Genomic DNA, 22,410 nt, shown 5'->3' with positions numbered 1-22,410 from the left:
CTCCTATAGAACTCTCCACCACATAACTCTCCTATAGACTCTCCACCACATAACTCTCCTATAGAACTCTCCCACCACATAACTCTCCTATAGAACTCTCCACCACATAACTCTCCTATAGGACTCTCCCACCACATAACTATCCTATGGGACTCTCCACCACATAAGCTATGCTATAGGACTCTCCACCACATAACTATGCTATGGGACTCTCCCACCACATAACTCTCCTATAGGACTCTCCACCACATAGCTATGCTATGGGACTCTCCCACCACATAACTATAACTCTACCACAGACTCTCCACCACATAGCTCTCCTATAGGACTCTCCACCACATAACTATGCTATGGGACTCTCCACCACATAACTATCCTATAGGACTCTCCCACCACATAACTCTCCTATAGGACTCTCCACCACATAACTATCTATAGAGACTCTCCACCACATAACTCTGCTATAGAGACTCTCCCACCACATAAGCTCTGCTATGGGACTCTCCACCACATAGCTCTCTAGGACTCTCCCACCACATAACTCTCCTATAGGACTCTCCACCACATAACTATGCTATAGGACTCTCCACCACATAACTATGCTATAGGACTCTCCCACCACATAACTATGCTATGGACTCTCCACCACATAGCTCTCCTATAGGACTCTCCACCACATAGCTATCTATAGGACTCTCCACCACATAGCTCTCCTATGGGACTCTCCCACCACATAACTATGCTATAGGACTCTCCCACCACATAACTATGCTATAGGACTCTCCACCACATAGCTATGCTATGGGACTCTCCACCACATAGCTATGCTATAGGACTCTCCACCACATAGCTATGCTATGGGACTCTCCACCACATAGCTATCCTATAGGACTCTCCACCACATAACTATCCTATGGGACTCTCCCACCACATAGCTATGCTATAGGACTCTCCCACCACATAGCTATGCTATGGGACTCTCCCACCACATAACTATGCTATGGGACTCTCCACCACATAAGCTATCTCCTATAGGACTCTCCCACCACATGGCTATGCTATGGGACTCTCCACCACATAAGCTATGCTATGGGACTCTCCACCACATAGCTATGCTATGGGACTCTCCACCACATAGCTATGCTATAGGACTCTCCACCACATAGCTATGCTATAGGACTCTCCCACCACATAACTCTGCTATGAGGACTCTCCCACCACATAGCTATGCTATGGGACTCTCCACCACATAGCTATGCTATAGGACTCTCCCACCACATAACTCTGCTATGGGACTCTCCACCACATAGCTATCTATGGGACTCTCCCACCACATAACTATGCTATGGGACTCTCCACCACATAACTATGCTATGGGACTCTCCCACCACATAGCTATCCTATGGAGACTCTCCACCACATAACACTATAGGACTCTCCACCACATAACTATCTATGGGAACTCTCCCACCACATAACTATCTATAGGACTCTCCACCACACAACTATGCTATAGGACTCTCCACCACATAACTATCCTATAGGACTCTCCCACCACATAACTCTCCTATAGAGACTCTCCCACCACATAGCTCTCCTATAGGACTCTCCACCACATAACTCTCCTATAGAACTCTCCCACCACATAACTCTCCTATAGGACTCTCCACCACATAACTCTCTATAGAACTCTCCACCACATAACTATCCTATGGACTCTCCACCACATAACTATCCTATAGGACTCTCCCACCACATAACTATGCTATAGGACTCTCCCACCACATAACTCTCCTATAGAACTCTCCACCACATAACTCTCCTATAGACTCTCCCACCACATAACTCTCCTATAGAACTCTCCACCACATAACTCTCCTATAGAACTCTCCCACCACATAACTATCCTATAGAACTCTCCCACCACATAACTATGCTATGGGAACTCTCCCACCACATAGCTCTCCTATAGGACTCTCCACCACATAACTCTCCTATAGAGACTCTCCACCACATAACTATGCTATAGAACTCTCCCACCACATAACTCTGCTATAGGACTCTCCACCACATAACTCTGCTATAGGACTCTCCCACCACATAGCTCTGCTATAGGACTCTCCCACCACATAACTATGCTATAGAGACTCTCCACCACATAACTCTCTATAGAGACTCTCCACCACATAACTCTCCTATAGGACTCTCCACCACATAGGACTCTCCTATGGGACTCTCCACCACATAGCTCTCTATGGGACTCTCCACCACATACTATGCTATGGGACTCTCCACCACATAACTATCCTATGGGACTCTCCCACCACATAACTATGCTATGGGACTCTCCACCACATAACTATGCTATGGGACTCTCCCACCACATAACTATGCTATGGGACTCTCCCACCACATAACTATGCTATAGAGACTCTCCACCACATAACTATACTATGGAACTCTCCCACCACATAACTCTCCTATAGAACTCTCCCACCACATAACTCTCCTATAGAACTCTCCCACCACATAACTCTCCTATAGGACTCTCCACCACATAACTATCCTATAGGACTCTCCACCACATAACTATCCTATAGGACTCTCCCACCACATAACTCTCTATAGAACTCTCCACCACATAACTATCTCCTATAGAACTCTCCCACCACATAACTATGCTATAGAACTCTCCCACCACATAACTCTCCTATAGAACTCTCCACCACTCTATAGAACTCTCCACCACATAACTCTATAGGAACTCTCCCACCACATAGCTCTCCTATAGAACTCTCCACCACATAACTATCCTATAGAACTCTCCCACCACATAACTATACTATAGAACTCTCCCACCACATAACTCTCCTATAGAACTCTCCACCACATAACTATGCTATAGAACTCTCCCACCACATAACTATCCTATAGGACTCTCCCACCACATAACTATCCTATAGAGACTCTCCCACCACATAACTATGCTATAGAACTCTCCCACCACATAACTATGCTATAGGACTCTCCACCACATAACTCTCCTATAGGACTCTCCACCACATAACTATGCTATAGGACTCTCCACCACATAACTCTCTATAGGACTCTCCCACCACATAACTCTCCTATAGAACTCTCCCACCACATAACTCTCCTATAGAACTCTCCACCACATAACTCTCCTATAGAGGACTCTCCCACCACATAACTCTCCTATAGGACTCTCCCACCACATAATCTCCTATAGGACTCTCCCACCACATAACTCTGCTATAGGACTCTCCACCACATACTACTATAGAACTCTCCCACCACATAACTCTCCTAGAGACTCTCCCACCACATAACTCTCCTATAGGACTCTCCCACCACATAACTATCCTATAGAGACTCTCCACCACATAACTCTCCTATAGGACTCTCCCACCACATAACTCTCCTATAGAGACTCTCCCACCACATAACTATCCTATAGGACTCTCCCACATAGCTCTCCTATAGACTCTCCACCACATACTCTCCTATAGACTCTCCACCACATAACTATGCTATAGAACTCTCCACCACATAACTCTCCTATAGAACTCTCCACCACATAACTCTCTATAGAACTCTCCACCACATAACTATCCTATAGAACTCTCCACCACATAACTATCCTATAGAACTCTCCCACCACATAACTATGCTATAGAACTCTCCCACCACATAACTCTCCTATAGAACTCTCCCACCACATAACTCTCCTATAGAACTCTCCACCACATAACTCCTATAGAGGACTCTCTCACCACATAACTATGCTATAGAACTCTCCCACCACATAACTATCCTATAGAACTCTCCACCACATAACTCTCCTATAGAACTCTCCACCACATAACTCTCCTATAGAACTCTCCCACCACATAACTCTCCTATAGAACTCTCCCACCACATAACTATCCTATAGAACTCTCCCACCACATAACTCTCCTATAGAACTCTCCCACCACATAACTCTCCTATAGAACTCTCCCACCACATAACTCTCCTATATAACATAACTCTCCTATATAACATAACTCTCCTATAGAACTCTCCCACCAAATAACTCTCCTATATAACATAACTCTCCTATATAACATAACTCTCCTATAGAACTCTCCCACCACATAACTCTCCTATATAACATAACTCTCCTATATAACATAACTCTCCTATAGAACTCTCCCACCACATAACTCTCCTATAGAACTCTCCCATCACATAACTCTACTATAGAGACTCTCCACCACATAACTATGCTATAGAACTCTCCACCACATAACTATCCTATAGGACTCTCCCACCACATAGCTCTCCTATAGGACTCTCCACCACAACTATGCTATGGGACTCTCCACCACATAGCTATGCTATGGGACTCTCCACCACATAGCTATGCTATAGGACTCTCCACCACAACTATGCTATAGGACTCTCCCACCACATAACTATCCTATAGGACTCTCCCACCACATAACTATGCTATAGGACTCTCCACCACATAACTATGCTATAGGACTCTCCCACCACATAACTCTCCTATAGAACTCTCCACCACATAACTATGCTATAGGACTCTCCACCACATAACTATGCTATAGAACTCTCCACCACATAGCTATGCTATAGGACTCTCCACCACATAGGACTATCCTATAGGACTCTCCACCACATAACTCTCCTATAGGACTCTCCACCACATAACTATCCTATAGGACTCTCCACCACATAGCTATGCTATAGAGACTCTCCACCACATAGCTATCCTATAGGACTCTCCACCACATAGCTCTCCTATAGAACTCTCTCCACCACATAACTCTCCTATAGACTCTCCCACCACATAACTATCCTATAGAACTCTCCCACCACATAACTCTCCTATAGGACTCTCCACCACATAACTCTATAGAACTCTCCCACCACATAACTCTCCTATAGAGACTCTCCACCACATAACTCTCCTATAGAACTCTCCACCACATAACTCTCTATAGACTCTCCACCACATAACTCTCCTATAGAACTCTCCCACCACATAACTACTATGAGACTCTCCACCACATAACTCTCCTATAGAACTCTCCACCACATAACTATCCTATAGGACTCTCCCACCACATAACTATCCTATAGAACTCTCCACCACATAACTCTCCTATAGAGACTCTCCCACCACATAACTCTCCTATAGAGACTCTCCACCACATAACTCTCCTATAGAACTCTCCCACCACATAACTCTCCTATAGGACTCTCCCACCACATAACTCTCCTATAGAACTCTCCACCACATAACTCTCCTATAGAACTCTCCCACCACATAACTCTCCTATAGAGACTCTCCCACCACATAACTCTCCTATAGGACTCTCCCACCACATAACTCTCCTATAGAACTCTCCACCACATAACTCTCCTATAGAACTCTCCCACCACATAACTCTCCTATAGGACTCTCCACCACATAACTCTCCTATAGGACTCTCCACCACATAACTATCCTATAGGACTCTCCACCACATAACTCTCCTATAGAGACTCTCCCACCACATAGCTCTGCTATAGAACTCTCCACCACATAACTCTCCTATAGGACTCTCCCACCACATAACTATCCTATAGGACTCTCCACCACACAACTATGCTATAGGACTCTCCCACCACATAACTATCCTATAGACTCTCCCACCACATAACTATGCTATAGGACTCTCCACCACATAGCTATGCTATAGGACTCTCCCACCACATAACTCTCCTATAGGACTCTCCACCACATAACTCTCCTATAGAACTCTCCACCACATAACTCTCCTATAGAACTCTCCCACCACATAACTCTCCTATAGGACTCTCCACCACATAACTCTCCTATAGAACTCTCCCACCACATAACTCTGCTATAGGACTCTCCCACCACATAACTCTCCTATAGGACTCTCCACCACATAACTCTCCTATAGGACTCTCCACCACATAACTATGCTATAGAGACTCTCCACCACATAACTCTCCTATAGGACTCTCCACCACATAGCTATGCTATGGGACTCTCCACCACATAGCTCTCCTATAGGACTCTCCCACCACATAACTATGCTATAGGACTCTCCACCACATAACTATCCTATAGGACTCTCCCACCACATAACTATGCTATAGAACTCTCCACCACATAACTATGCTATAGGACTCTCCACCACATAGCTATGCTATAGGACTCTCCACCACATACTCTCCTATAGAGACTCTCCACCACATAACTATGCTATAGGACTCTCCACCACATAACTCTCCTATAGGACTCTCCACCACATAGCTATCTATAGGACTCTCCACCACATAGCTATCCTATAGAGACTCTCCACCACATAACTATGCTATAGGACTCTCCACCACATAAGCTATGCTATAGGGACTCTCCACCACATAACTATGCTATAGGACTCTCCACCACATAGCTATGCTATAGAGACTCTCCCACCACATAACTCTCCTATAGGACTCTCCACCACATAACTATCTATAGGACTCTCCCACCACATAACTATGCTATAGGACTCTCCACCACATAACTCTCCTATAGAACTCTCCACCACATAGCTATGCTATGGGACTCTCCACCACACAACTATGCTATAGGACTCTCCACCACATAGCTATGCTATGGGACTCTCCCACCACATAGCTATCTCCTATGGGACTCTCCACCACATAACTATCTATAGAACTCTCCACCACATACTCTCCTATGGGACTCTCCCACCACATAACTATGCTATAGACTCTCCACCACATAACTCTCCTATAGACTCTCCCACCACATAACTATGCTATAGAACTCTCCACCACATAACTCTCCTATAGGACTCTCCCACCACATAACTATCCTATAGAACTCTCCACCACATAACTCTCCTATAGAACTCTCCACCACATAACTCTCCTATAGGACTCTCCACCACATAACTATGCTATAGAACTCTCCACCACATAACTCTCCTATAGAACTCTCCCACCACATAACTCTCCTATAGAACTCTCCACCACATAACTTCCTATAGAACTCTCCCACCACATAACTATCCTATATGGGACTCTCCACCACATAACTCTCCTATAGAACTCTCCACCACATAACTCTCCTATAGACTCTCCCACCACATAACTCTCCTATAGAACTCTCCCACCACATAACTCTCCTATAGGACTCTCCACCACATAACTATCCTATAGAACTCTCCCACCACATAACTCTCCTATAGAGACTCTCCACCACATAACTCTCCTATAGGACTCTCCCACCACATAACTCTCCTATAGAACTCTCCCACCACATAACTCTCCTATAGAACTCTCCCACCACATAACTATCCTATAGAACTCTCCACCACATAACTCTCCTATAGAACTCTCCACCACATAACTCTCCTATAGAACTCTCCACCACATAACTCTCCTATAGAACTCTCCACCACATAACTATGCTATAGAACTCTCCCACCACATAACTCTCCTATAGAACTCTCCACCACATAACTCTCCTGCTATAGAACTCTCCCACCACATAACTCTCCTATAGACTCTCCCACCACATAACTCTCCTATAGAGACTCTCCACCACATAACTATCCTATAGAGACTCTCCACCACATAACTCTCCTATAGAACTCTCCCACCACATAACTCTATCCTATAGAACTCTCCCACCACATAACTCTGCTATAGACTCTCCACCACATAACTATCCTATAGAACTCTCCACCACATAACTATCCTATAGAGACTCTCCACCACATAACTATCCTATAGAACTCTCCACCACATAACTATACTATAGAACTCTCCACCACATAACTCTCCTATAGACTCTCCACCACATAACTCTCCTATAGAACTCTCCCACCACATAACTATCCTATAGAACTCTCCACCACATAACTATGCTATAGACTCTCCACCACATAACTCTCCTATAGAGACTCTCCCACCACATAACTATCTCTATAGAACTCTCCCACCACATAACTATCCTATAGAACTCTCCACCACATAACTATGCTATAGAACTCTCCACCACATAACTATGCTATAGAACTCTCCACCACATAACTATCCTATAGACTCTCCACCACATAACTATGCTATAGGACTCTCCCACCACATAACTCTCCTATAGAGACTCTCCACCACATAACTCTCCTATAGAACTCTCCCACCACATAACTATCCTATAGAGACTCTCCCACCACATAACTCTCCTATAGAACTCTCCACCACATAACTATCCTATAGAACTCTCCCACCACATAACTCTCCTATAGAACTCTCCACCACATAACTCTCTATAGAACTCTCCACCACATAACTATCTCTATAGAACTCTCCCACCACATAACTCTCCTATAGAGACTCTCCCACCACATAACTATGCTATAGAGACTCTCCCACCACATAACTATCCTATAGGACTCTCCCACCACATAACTATGCTATAGAGACTCTCCACCACATAACTCTCCTATAGAACTCTCCACCACATAACTATCCTATAGAACTCTCCCACCACATAACTCTCCTATAGAACTCTCCCACCACATAACTATCCTATAGAACTCTCCCACCACATAACTATCCTATAGAACTCTCCCACCACATAACTATACTATAGAACTCTCCCACCACATAACTATACTATAGAACTCTCCCACCACATAACTCTCCTACAATAAAACATGTCCTGTAGAACTCTCCCACCAAATAACTCTCCTACAATAAAACATGTCCTGTAGAACTCTCCCACCACATAACTCTCCTATAGAACTCTCACAACACATAACTATCATACCACATAACTCTCCTATAGAACTCTCCCACCACATAACTCTCCTATAGAACTCTCCCACCACATAACTCTCCTATAGAACTCTCCACCACATAACTCTCCTATAGAACTCTCCCACCACATAACTATCCTATAGAACTCTCCCACCACATAACTCTCCTATAGAACTCTCCCACCACATAACTATCCTATAGAACTCTCCACCACATAACTCTCCTATAGAACTCTCCCACCACATAACTATACTATAGAACTCTCCCACCACATAACTCTCCTATAGAACTCTCCACCACATAACTCTCCTATAGAACTCTCCACCACATAACTATACTATAGAACTCTCCCACCACATAACTATGCTATAGAACTCTCCACCACATAACTCTCCTATAGAACTCTCCCACCACATAACTCTCCTATAGAACTCTCCCACCACATAACTCTCCTATAGAACTCTCCCACCACATAACTCTCCTATAGAACTCTCCCACCACATAACTCTCCTATAGAACTCTCCCACCACATAACTCTCCTATAGAACTCTCCACCACATAACTCTCCTATAGAACTCTCCCACCACATAACTCTCCTATAGAACTCTCCCACCACATAACTATACTATAGAACTCTCCCACCACATAACTATCCTATAGAACTCTCCCACCACATAACTCTCCTATAGAACTCTCCACCACATAACTATGCTATAGAACTCTCCCACCACATAACTCTCCTATAGAACTCTCCCACCACATAACTCTCCTATAGAACTCTCCACCACATAACTATCCTATAGAACTCTCCCACCACATAACTATCCTATAGAACTCTCCACCACATAACTATAGAACTCTCCACCACATAACTATGCTATAGAACTCTCCCACCACATAACTCTCTATAGAACTCTCCACCACATAACTCTCCTATAGAACTCCCACCACATAACTCTCCTATAGAACTCTCCCACCACATAACTATCCTATAGAACTCTCCACCACATAACTATACTATAGAACTCTCCCACCACATAACTCTCCTATAGAACTCTCCACCACATAACTCTCCTATAGAACTCTCCCACCACATAACTCTCCTATAGAACTCTCCCACCACATAACTATCCTATAGAACTCTCCCACCACATAACTATCCTATAGAACTCTCCACCACATAACTATCCTATAGAACTCTCCCACCACATAACTATACTATAGAACTCTCCACCACATAACTATCCTATAGAACTCTCCCACCACATAACTATACTATAGAACTCTCCCACCACATAACTCTCCTATAGAACTCTCCCACCACATAACTCTCCTATAGAACTCTCCACCACATAACTATCCTATAGAACTCTCCACCACATAACTCTCCTATAGAACTCTCCACCACATAACTCTCCTATAGAACTCTCCACCACATAACTATACTATAGAACTCTCCACCACATAACTCTCCTATAGAACTCTCCCACCACATAACTATCCTATAGAACTCTCCACCACATAACTATCCTATAGAACTCTCCCACCACATAACTCTCCTATAGAACTCTCCCCACACAGCTATCCTATAGAACTCTCCCACCACATAACTCTCCTATAGAACTCTCCCACCACATAACTCTCCTATAGGACTCTCCCACCACATAACTATGCTATAGAACTCTCCCACCACATAACTATGCTATAGAACTCTCCACCACATAACTATCCTATAGAACTCTCCCACCACATAACTATGCTATAGACTCTCCCACCACATAACTATCCTATAGAACTCTCCCACCACATAACTCTCCTATAGAACTCTCCCACCACATAACTCTCCTATAGACTCTCCACCACATAACTATCCTATAGAACTCTCCACCACATAACTATCCTATAGAACTCTCCACCACATAACTATCCTATAGAACTCTCCCACCACATAACTCTCCTATAGAACTCTCCCACCACATAACTCTCCTATAGAACTCTCCACCACATAACTATCCTATAGAACTCTCCCACCACATAACTATCCTATAGAACTCTCCCACCACATAACTATCCTATAGAACTCTCCCACCACATAACTACTATAGAACTCTCCCACCACATAACTCTCCTATAGAGACTCTCCACCACATAACTATGCTATAGAACTCTCCCACCACATAACTATCCTATAGAACTCTCCCACCACATAACTATCTATAGAACTCTCCCACCACATAACTATGCTATAGAACTCTCCCACCACATAACTATCCTATAGAACTCTCCACCACATAACTATCCTATAGAACTCTCCCACCACATAACTATGCTATAGAACTCTCCCACCACATAACTATCCTATAGAGACTCTCCACCACATAACTATCCTATAGAACTCTCCACCACATAACTATGCTATAGAACTCTCCACCACATAACTCTCCTATAGAACTCTCCCACCACATAACTATCCTATAGAACTCTCCACCACATAACTATCCTATAGAACTCTCCCACCACATAACTCTCCTATAGACTCTCCCACCACATAACTATCCTATAGAACTCTCCCACCACATAACTATGCTATAGAGACTCTCCACCACATAACTATGCTATAGAGACTCTCCACCACATAACTATCCTATAGGACTCTCCCACCACATAACTCTCCTATAGAACTCTCCACCACAACTCTCCTATAGAACTCTCCCACCACATAACTCTCCCACCACATAACTCTCCTATAGAACTCTCCCACCACATAACTCTCCTATAGAACTCTCCCACCACATAACTCTCCTATAGAACTCTCCCACCACATAACTCTCCTATAGAACTCTCCTACCACATAACTCTCCTATAGAACTCTCCAACACATAACTCTCCTATAGAACTCTCCCACCACATAACTCTCCTATAGAACTCTCCTACCACATAACTGTCCTATAGAACTCTCCCACCACATAACTCTCCTATAGAGACTCTCCCACCACATAACTATGCTAGGACTCTCCCACCACATAACTATCCTATAGGACTCTCCACCACATAGCTCTCCTATAGGACTCTCCACCACATAACTCTCCTATAGAGACTCTCCACCACATAACTATCCTATAGGACTCTCCCACCACATAGCTATGCTATAGGACTCTCCACCACATAACTCTCCTATAGGACTCTCCACCACATAGCTCTCCTATAGGACTCTCCACCACATAGCTATGCTATAGAACTCTCCCACCACATAACTATGCTATAGGACTCTCCCACCACATAACTCTCCTATAGGACTCTCCACCACATAACTATCCTATAGAACTCTCCCACCACATAACTATCCTATAGGACTCTCCACCACATAACTCTCCTATAGAACTCTCCCACCACATAACTCTCCTATAGAACTCTCCCACCACATAACTCCTATAGAACTCTCCCACCACATAACTATCCTATAGAACTCTCCCACCACATAACTCTCCTATAGAACTCTCCCACCACATAACTCTCCTAGAGACTCTCCACCACACTATAGAACTCTCCCACCACATAACTCTCCTATAGAACTCTCCACCACATAACTATCCTATAGAACTCTCCCACCACATAACTATCCTATAGAGACTCTCCCACCACATAACTATGCTATAGAACTCTCCCACCACATAACTATCCTATAGAACTCTCCACCACATAACTCTCTATAGAACTCTCCCACCACATAACTCTCCTATAGAACTCTCCCACCACATAACTATACTATAGAACTCTCCCACCACATAACTCTCCTATAGAACTCTCCCACCACATAACTCTCCTATAGAACTCTCCTACAATATACATGTCCAATAGAACTCTCCCACCCCATAACTCTCCTATAGAACTCTCTCACCACATAACTATACTATAGAACTCTCCCATCACATAACTATCCTATAGAACTCTCCACCACATAACTATCCTATAGAACTCTCCCACCACATAACTCTCCTATAGAACTCTCCACCACATAACTATCCTATAGAACTCTCCCACCACATAACTATCCTATAGAACTCTCCCACCACATAACTATCCTATAGAACTCTCCACCACATAACTATACTATAGAACTCTCCCACCACATAACTCTCCTATAGAACTCTCCACCACATAACTATCTCCTATAGAACTCTCCACCACATAACTACTATAGAACTCTCCCACCACATAACTCTCCTATAGAACTCTCCACCACATAACTATCCTATAGAACTCTCCCACCACATAACTCTCCTATAGAACTCTCCCACCACATAACTCTCCTATAGAACTCTCCCACCACATAACTCTCCTATAGAACTCTCCCACCACATAACTATCCTATAGAACTCTCCACCACATAACTATACTATAGAACTCTCCACCACATAACTATACTATAGAACTCTCCCACCACATAACTATCCTATAGAACTCTCCCACCACATAACTATCCTATAGAACTCTCCCACCACATAACTATACTATAGAACTCTCCACCACATAACTATCCTATAGAACTCTCCACCACATAACTATCTATAGAACTCTCCACCACATAACTCTCCTATAGAACTCTCCACCACATAACTATATCCTATAGAACTCTCCACCACATACTATGCTATAGAACTCTCCACCACATAACTATCCTATAGAACTCTCCACCACATAACTATACTATAGAACTCTCCCCCACCTACTATAGACTCTCCACCACATAACTATCCTATAGAACTCTCCCACCACATAACTATCCTATAGAACTCTCCACCACATAACTATGCTATAGAACTCTCCCACCACATAACTATACTATAGAACTCTCCCACCACATAACTACTATAGAACTCTCCCACCACATAACTATCCTATAGAACTCTCCCACCACATAACTATACTATAGAACTCTCCCACCACATAACTCTCCTATAGAACTCTCCACCACATAACTCTCCTATAGAACTCTCCACCACATAACTCTCCTATAGAACTCTCCCACCACATAACTATCCTATAGAACTCTCCCACCACATAACTATCCTATAGAACTCTCCCACCACATAACTATACTATAGAACTCTCCCACCGCATAACTCTCCTATAGAACTCTCCCACCACATAACTCTCCTATAGAACTCTCCCACCACATAACTATACTATAGAACTCTCCCACCACATAACTATACTATAGAACTCTCCCACCACATAACTCTCCTATAGAACTCTCACACCACATAACTATCATACCACATAACTCTCCTATAGAACTCTTCCACCACATAACTCTCCTATAGAACTCTCCCACCACATAACTCTCCTATAGAACTCTCCCACCACATAACTCTCCCACCACATAACTCTCCTATAGAACTCTCCCACCACATAACTCTCCTATAGAACTCTCCCACCACATAACTCTCCTATAGAACTCTCCCACCACATAACTATACTATAGAACTCTCCCACCACATAACTATCCTATAGAACTCTCCCACCACATAACTCTCCTATAGAACTCTCCCACCACATAACTCTCCTATAGAACTCTCCCACCACATATCTCCACCACATAACTATACTATAGAACTCTCCCACCACATAACTATACTATAGAACTCTCCCACCACATAACTATCCTATAGAACTCTCCCACCACACTATAGAACTCTCCACCACATAGCTATACTATAGAACTCTCCACCACATAACTATACTATAGAACTCTCCCACCACATAACTCTCCTATAGAACTCTCCCACCACATAACTATCCTATAGAACTCTCCCACCACATAACTCTCCTATAGAACTCTCCCACCACATAACTATACTATAGAACTCTCCCACCACATAACTATACTATAGAACTCTCCACCACATAACTATACTATAGAACTCTCCACCACATAACTCTCCTATAGAACTCTCCCACCACATAACTCTCCTATAGAACTCTCCCACCACATAACTCTCCTATAGAACTCTCCACCACATAACTATACTATAGAACTCTCCCACCACATAACTATACTATAGAACTCTCCCACCACAACTCTCCTATAGAACTCTCCCACCACATAACTATACTATAGAACTCTCCACCACATAACTATACTATAGAACTCTCCACCACATAAACTATAGAACTCTCCACCACATAACTATCCTATAGAACTCTCCCACCACATAACTCTCCTATAGAACTCTCCACCACATAACTCTATCCTATAGAACTCTCCACCACATAACTCTCCTATAGAACTCTCCCACCACATAACTCTCCTATAGAACTCTCCCACCACATAACTCTCCTATAGAACTCTCCCACCACATAACTGTCCTATAGAACTCTCCCACCACATAACTCTCCTATAGAACTCTCCCACCACATAACTCTCCTATAGAACTCTCCCACCACATAACTATACTATAGAACTCTCCCACCACATAACTATACTATAGAACTCTCCCACCACATACTCTACTATAGAACTCCCAACCACATAACTATACTATAGAACTCTCCCACCACATAACTATCCTATAGAACTCTCCCACCACATAACTATACTATAGAACTCTCCCACCACATAACTCTCCTATAGAACTCTCCCACCACATAACTCTCCTATAGAACTCTCCCACCACATAACTATACTATAGAACTCTCCACCACATAACTATACTATAGAACTCTCCACCACATAACTCTCCTATAGAACTCTCCCACCACATAACTATCCTATAGAACTCTCCCACCACATAACTATACTATAGAACTCTCCCACCACATAACTCTCCTATAGAACTCTCCCACCACATAACTCTCCTATAGAACTCCCACCACATAACTATCTCCTATAGAACTCCCACCACATAACTCTCCTATAGAACTCTCCACCACATAACTATCCTATAGAACTCTCCCACCACATAACTATACTATAGAACTCTCCCACCACATAACTATACTATAGAACTCTCCCACCACATAACTATACTATAGAACTCTCCCACCACATAACTCTCCTATAGAACTCTCCACCACATAACTATCCTATAGAACTCTCCACCACATAACTATCCTATAGAACTCTCCCACCACATAACTACTATAGAACTCTCCCACCACATAACTCTCCTATAGAACTCTCCCACCACATAACTATACTATAGAACTCTCCCACCACATAACTATACTATAGAACTCTCCCACCACATAACTATCCTATAGAACTCTCCACCACATAACTATACTATAGAACTCTCCCACCACATAACTATACTATAGAACTCTCCCACCACATAACTATACTATAGAACTCTCCCACCACATAACTATCCTATAGAACTCTCCACCACATAACTATACTATAGAACTCTCCACCACATAACTCTCCTATAGAACTCTCCCACCACATAACTATACTATAGAACTCTCCCACCACATAACTCTCCTATAGAACTCTCCCACCACATAACTCTCCTATAGAACTCTCCACCACATAACTATCCTATAGAACTCTCTCCCACCACATAACTATCCTATAGAACTCTCCACCACATAACTATCCTATAGAACTCTCCCACCACATAACTATACTATAGAACTCTCCCACCACATAACTATACTATAGAACTCTCCCACCACATAACTCTCCTACAATAAAACATGTCCTGTAGAACTCTCCCACCACATAACTATCCTATAGAACTCTCCCACCACATAACTATACTATAGAACTCTCCCACCACATAACTATCCTACAGAACTCTCCCACCACATAACTCTCCTATAGAACTCTCCCACCACATAACTATCATACCACATAACTCTCCTATAGAACTCTCCCACCACATAACTCTCCTATAGAACTCTCCCACCACATAACTCTCCTATAGAACTCTCCCACCACATAACTATCCTATAGAACTCTCCCACCACATAACTATACTATAGAACTCCCACCACATAATTCTCCTATAGAACTCTCCCACCACATAACTATACTATAGAACTCTCCCACCACATAACTATACTATAGAACTCTCCCACCACATAACTCTCCTATAGAACTCTCCCACCACATAACTCTCCTATAGAACTCTCCCACCACATAACTCTCCTATAGAACTCTCCCACCACATAACTATACTATAGAACTCTCCCACCACATAACTATCCTATAGAACTCTCCCACCACATAACTCTCCTATAGAACTCTCCCACCACATAACTCTCCTATAGAACTCTCCCACCACATAACTCTCCTATAGAACTCTCCACCACATAACTCTCCTATAGAACTCTCCCACCACATAACTCTCCTATAGAACTCTCCCACCACATAACTATACTATAGAACTCTCCCACCACATAACTATCCTATAGAACTCTCCCACCACATAACTATACTATAGAACTCTCCCACCACATAACTCTCCTATAGAACTCTCCCACCACATAACTATACTATAGAACTCTCCCACCACATAACTATACTATAGAACTCTCCCACCACATACTATACTATAGAACTCTCCCACCACATAACTATACTATAGAACTCTCCCACCACATAACTCTCCTATAGAACTCTCCCACCACATAACTCTACTATAGAACTCTCCCACCACATAACTCTCCTATAGAACTCTCCCACCACATAACTATACTATAGAACTCTCCCACCACATAACTATACTATAGAACTCTCCCACCACATAACTATACTATAGAACTCTCCCACCACATAACTCTCCTATAGAACTCTCCCACCACATAACTATCCTATAGAACTCTCCCACCACATAACTATCCTATAGAACTCTCCCACCACATAACTATACTATAGAACTCTCCCACCACATAACTATCCTATAGAACTCTCCCACCACATAACTATCCTATAGAACTCTCCCACCACATAACTATACTATAGAACTCTCCCACCACATAACTATCCTATAGAACTCTCCCACCACATAACTATCCTATAGAACTCTCCCACCACATAACTATACTATAGAACTCTCCCACCACATAACTCTCCTATAGAACTCTCCCACCACATAACTCTCCTATAGAACTCTCCCACCACATAATTCTCCTATAGAACTCTCCCACCACATAACTATACTATAGAACTCTCCCACCACATAACTATACTATAGAACTCTCCCACCACATAACTCTCCTATAGAACTCTCCCACCACATAACTATACTATAGAACTCTCCCACCACATAACTATCCTATAGAACTCTCCCACCACATAACTATACTATAGAACTCTCCCACCACATAACTATACTATAGAACTCTCCCACCACATAACTCTCCTATAGAACTCTCCCACCACATAACTATACTATAGAACTCTCCCACCACATAACTATCCTATAGAACTCTCCCACCACATAACTATACTATAGAACTCTCCCACCACATAACTATACTATAGAACTCTCCCACCACATAACTCTCCTATAGAACTCTCCCACCACATAACTCTCCTATAGAACTCTCCCACCACATAACTATACTATAGAACTCCCACCACATAACTCTCCTATAGAACTCTCCCACCACATAACTATCCTATAGAACTCTCTCCACCACATAACTATACTATAGAACTCTCCCACCACATAACTATAGAACTCTCCCACCACATAAACTCTCCTATAGAACTCTCCAACCACATAACTATACTATAGAACTCTCCCACCACATAACTATACTATAGAACTCTCCCACCACATAATTCTCCTATAGAACTCTCCAACCATATAACTATACTATAGAACTCTCCCACCACATAACTATCCTATAGAACTCTCCCACCACATAACTATACTATAGAACTCTCCCACCACATAATTCTCCTATAGAACTCTCCCACCACATAATTCTCCTATAGAACTCTCCAACCATATAACTATACTATAGAACTCTCCCACCACATAACTATACTATAGAACTCTCCCACCACATAATTCTCCTATAGAACTCTCCCACCACATAATTCTCCTATAGAACTCTCCAACCATATAACTATACTATAGAACTCTCCCACCACATAACTATACTATAGAACTCTCCCACCACATAACTATACTATAGAACTCTCCCACCACATAACTATACTATAGAACTCCCACCACATAACTACTATAGAACTCTCCCACCACATAACTATACTATAGAACTCTCCCACCACATAACTATACTATAGAACTCTCCCACCACATAACTATCCTATAGAACTCTCACCACATAAATCTCCTATAGAACTCTCCACCACATAACTATATAGAACTCTCCCACCACATAACTATACTATAGAACTCTCCCACCACATAACTATACTATAGAACTCTCCCACCACATAACTACTATAGAACTCTCCCACCACATAACTATACTATAGAACTCTCCCACCACATAACTATCCTATAGAACTCTCCCACCACATAACTACTATAGAACTCTCCCACCACATACTCTCCTATAGAACTCTCCAACCACATAACTATACTATAGAACTCTCCCACCACATAACTATACTATAGAACTCTCCCACCACATAACTATACTATAGAACTCTCCCACCACATAACTATACTATAGAACTCTCCACCACATAACTATACTATAGAACTCTCCCACCACATAACTATACTATAGAACTCTCCACCACCACATAACTCTCCTATAGAACTCTCCCACCACATAACTATACTATAGAACTCTCCCACCACATAACTATACTATAGAACTCTCCCACCACATAACTCTCCTATAGAACTCTCCCACCACATAACTATCCTATAGAACTCTCCCACCACACTATAGAATAACCACATAACTATACTATAGAACTCTCCCACCACATAACTATACTATAGAACTCTCCCACCACATAACTCTCCTATAGAACTCTCTCACCACATAACTCTCCTATAGAACTCTCCCACCAAATAACTCTCCTATAGAACTCTCCACCACATAACTCTCCTATAGAACTCTCCCATCACATAAACTACTATAGAACTCTCCCATCACATAACTCTACTATAGAACTCTCCTATTGAACTCTCCCAACACATAACTCTACTATAGAACTCTCCCAACACATAACTCTACTATAGAACTCTCCCATCACATAACTCTACTATAGAACTCTCCCACCACATAACTCTACTATAGAACTCTCCCACCACATAACTCTCCTATAGAACTCTCCCACCACATAACTCTACTATAGAACTCTCCCACCACATAACTATACTATAGAACTCTCCCACCACATAACTCTCCTATAGAACTCTCCCACCACATACTATAGAACTCTCCCACCACATAACTATCCTATAGAACTCTCCCACCACATAACTATACTATAGAACTCTCCCACCACATAACTATCCTATAGAACTCTCCCACCACATAACTATAGAACTCTACACATAACTCTCCTATAGAACTCTCCACCACATAACTATACTATAGAACTCTCCCACCACATAACTCTCCTATAGAACTCTCTCCACCACATAACTATCCTATAGAACTCTCCCACCACATAACTATCCTATAGAACTCTCCCACCACATAACTATACTATAGAACTCTCCCACCACATAACTCTCCTATAGAACTCTCCCACCACATAACTATCTACTATAGAACTCTCCCACCACATAACTATCCTATAGAACTCTCCACCACATAACTCTCCTATAGAACTCTCCCACCACATAACTATCCTATAGAACTCTCCCACCACATAACTATCCTATAGAACTCTCCCACCACATAACTATACTATAGAACTCTCCCACCACATAACTATACTATAGAACTCTCCACCACATAATTCTCCTATAGAACTCTCCAACCACATAACTATACTATAGAACTCTCCCACCACATAACTATCCTATAGAACTCTCCCACCACATAACTCTCCTATAGAACTCTCCCACCACATAACTCTCCTATAGAACTCTCCCACCACATAACTATACTATAGAACTCTCCCACCACATAACTATACTATAGAACTCTCCCACCACATAACTATACTATAGAACTCTCCCACCACATAACTATACTATAGAACTCTCCCACCACATAACTATACTATAGAACTCTCCCACCACATAACTCTACTATAGAACTCTCCCACCACATAACTATACTATAGAACTCTCCCACCACATAACTATACTATAGAACTCTCCCACCACATAACTCTCCTATAGAACTCTCCCACCACATAACTCTCCTATAGAACTCTCCCACCACATAACTCTCCTATAGAACTCTCCCACCACATAACTATACTATAGAACTCTCCCACCACATAACTATCCTATAGAACTCTCCCACCACATAACTCTCCTATAGAACTCTCCCACCACATAACTCTCCTATAGAACTCTCCCACCACATAACTCTCTATAGAACTCTCCCACCACATAACTATACTATAGAACTCCCACCACATAACTATACTATAGAACTCTCCCACCACATAACTATACTATAGAACTCTCCCACCACATAACTATACTATAGAACTCTCCCACCACATAACTCCTATAGAACTCTCCCACCACATAACTATACTATAGAACTCTCCCACCACATAACTCTCCTATAGAACTCTCCCACCACATAACTCTCCTATAGAACTCTCCCACCAAATAACTCTCCTATAGAACTCTCCCACCACATAACTCTCCTATAGAACTCTCATACCACATAACTATACTGTAGAACTCTCCCACCACATAACTCTCCTATAGAACTCTCCCACCACATAACTCTCCTATAGAACTCTCCCACCACATAACTATACTATAGAACTCTCCCACCACATAACTACTATAGAACTCTCCCACCACATAACTATACTATAGAACTCTCCCACCACATAACTATCCTATAGAACTCTCCCACCACATAACTATACTATAGAACTCTCCCACCACATAACTCTCCTATAGAACTCTCTCACCACATAACTCTCCTATAGAACTCTCCACCACATAACTATACTATAGAACTCTCCCACCACATAACTCTCCTATAGAACTCTCCCACCACATAACTCTCCTATAGAACTCCCACCACATAACTATCCTATAGAACTCCCACCACATAACTATACTATAGAACTCTCCCACCACATAACTATACTATAGAACTCTCCCACCACATAACTATACTATAGAACTCTCCCACCACATAACTATCCTATAGAACTCTCCCACCACATAACTATACTATAGAACTCTCCCACCACATAACTATACTATAGAACTCTCCACCACATAACTATACTATAGAACTCTCCCACCACATAACTATACTATAGAACTCTCCACCACATAACTATACTATAGAACTCTCCCACCACATAACTATCCTATAGAACTCTCCCACCACATACTATACTATAGAACTCTCCCACCACATAACTCTCCTATAGAACTCTCC

This window comes from Oncorhynchus tshawytscha, linkage group LG08 (genome assembly GCF_018296145.1).
Source record: "Oncorhynchus tshawytscha isolate Ot180627B linkage group LG08, Otsh_v2.0, whole genome shotgun sequence".
Taxonomy (NCBI): domain Eukaryota; kingdom Metazoa; phylum Chordata; class Actinopteri; order Salmoniformes; family Salmonidae; genus Oncorhynchus; species Oncorhynchus tshawytscha.
Note: the sequence above shows the minus strand (reverse complement) of the source record.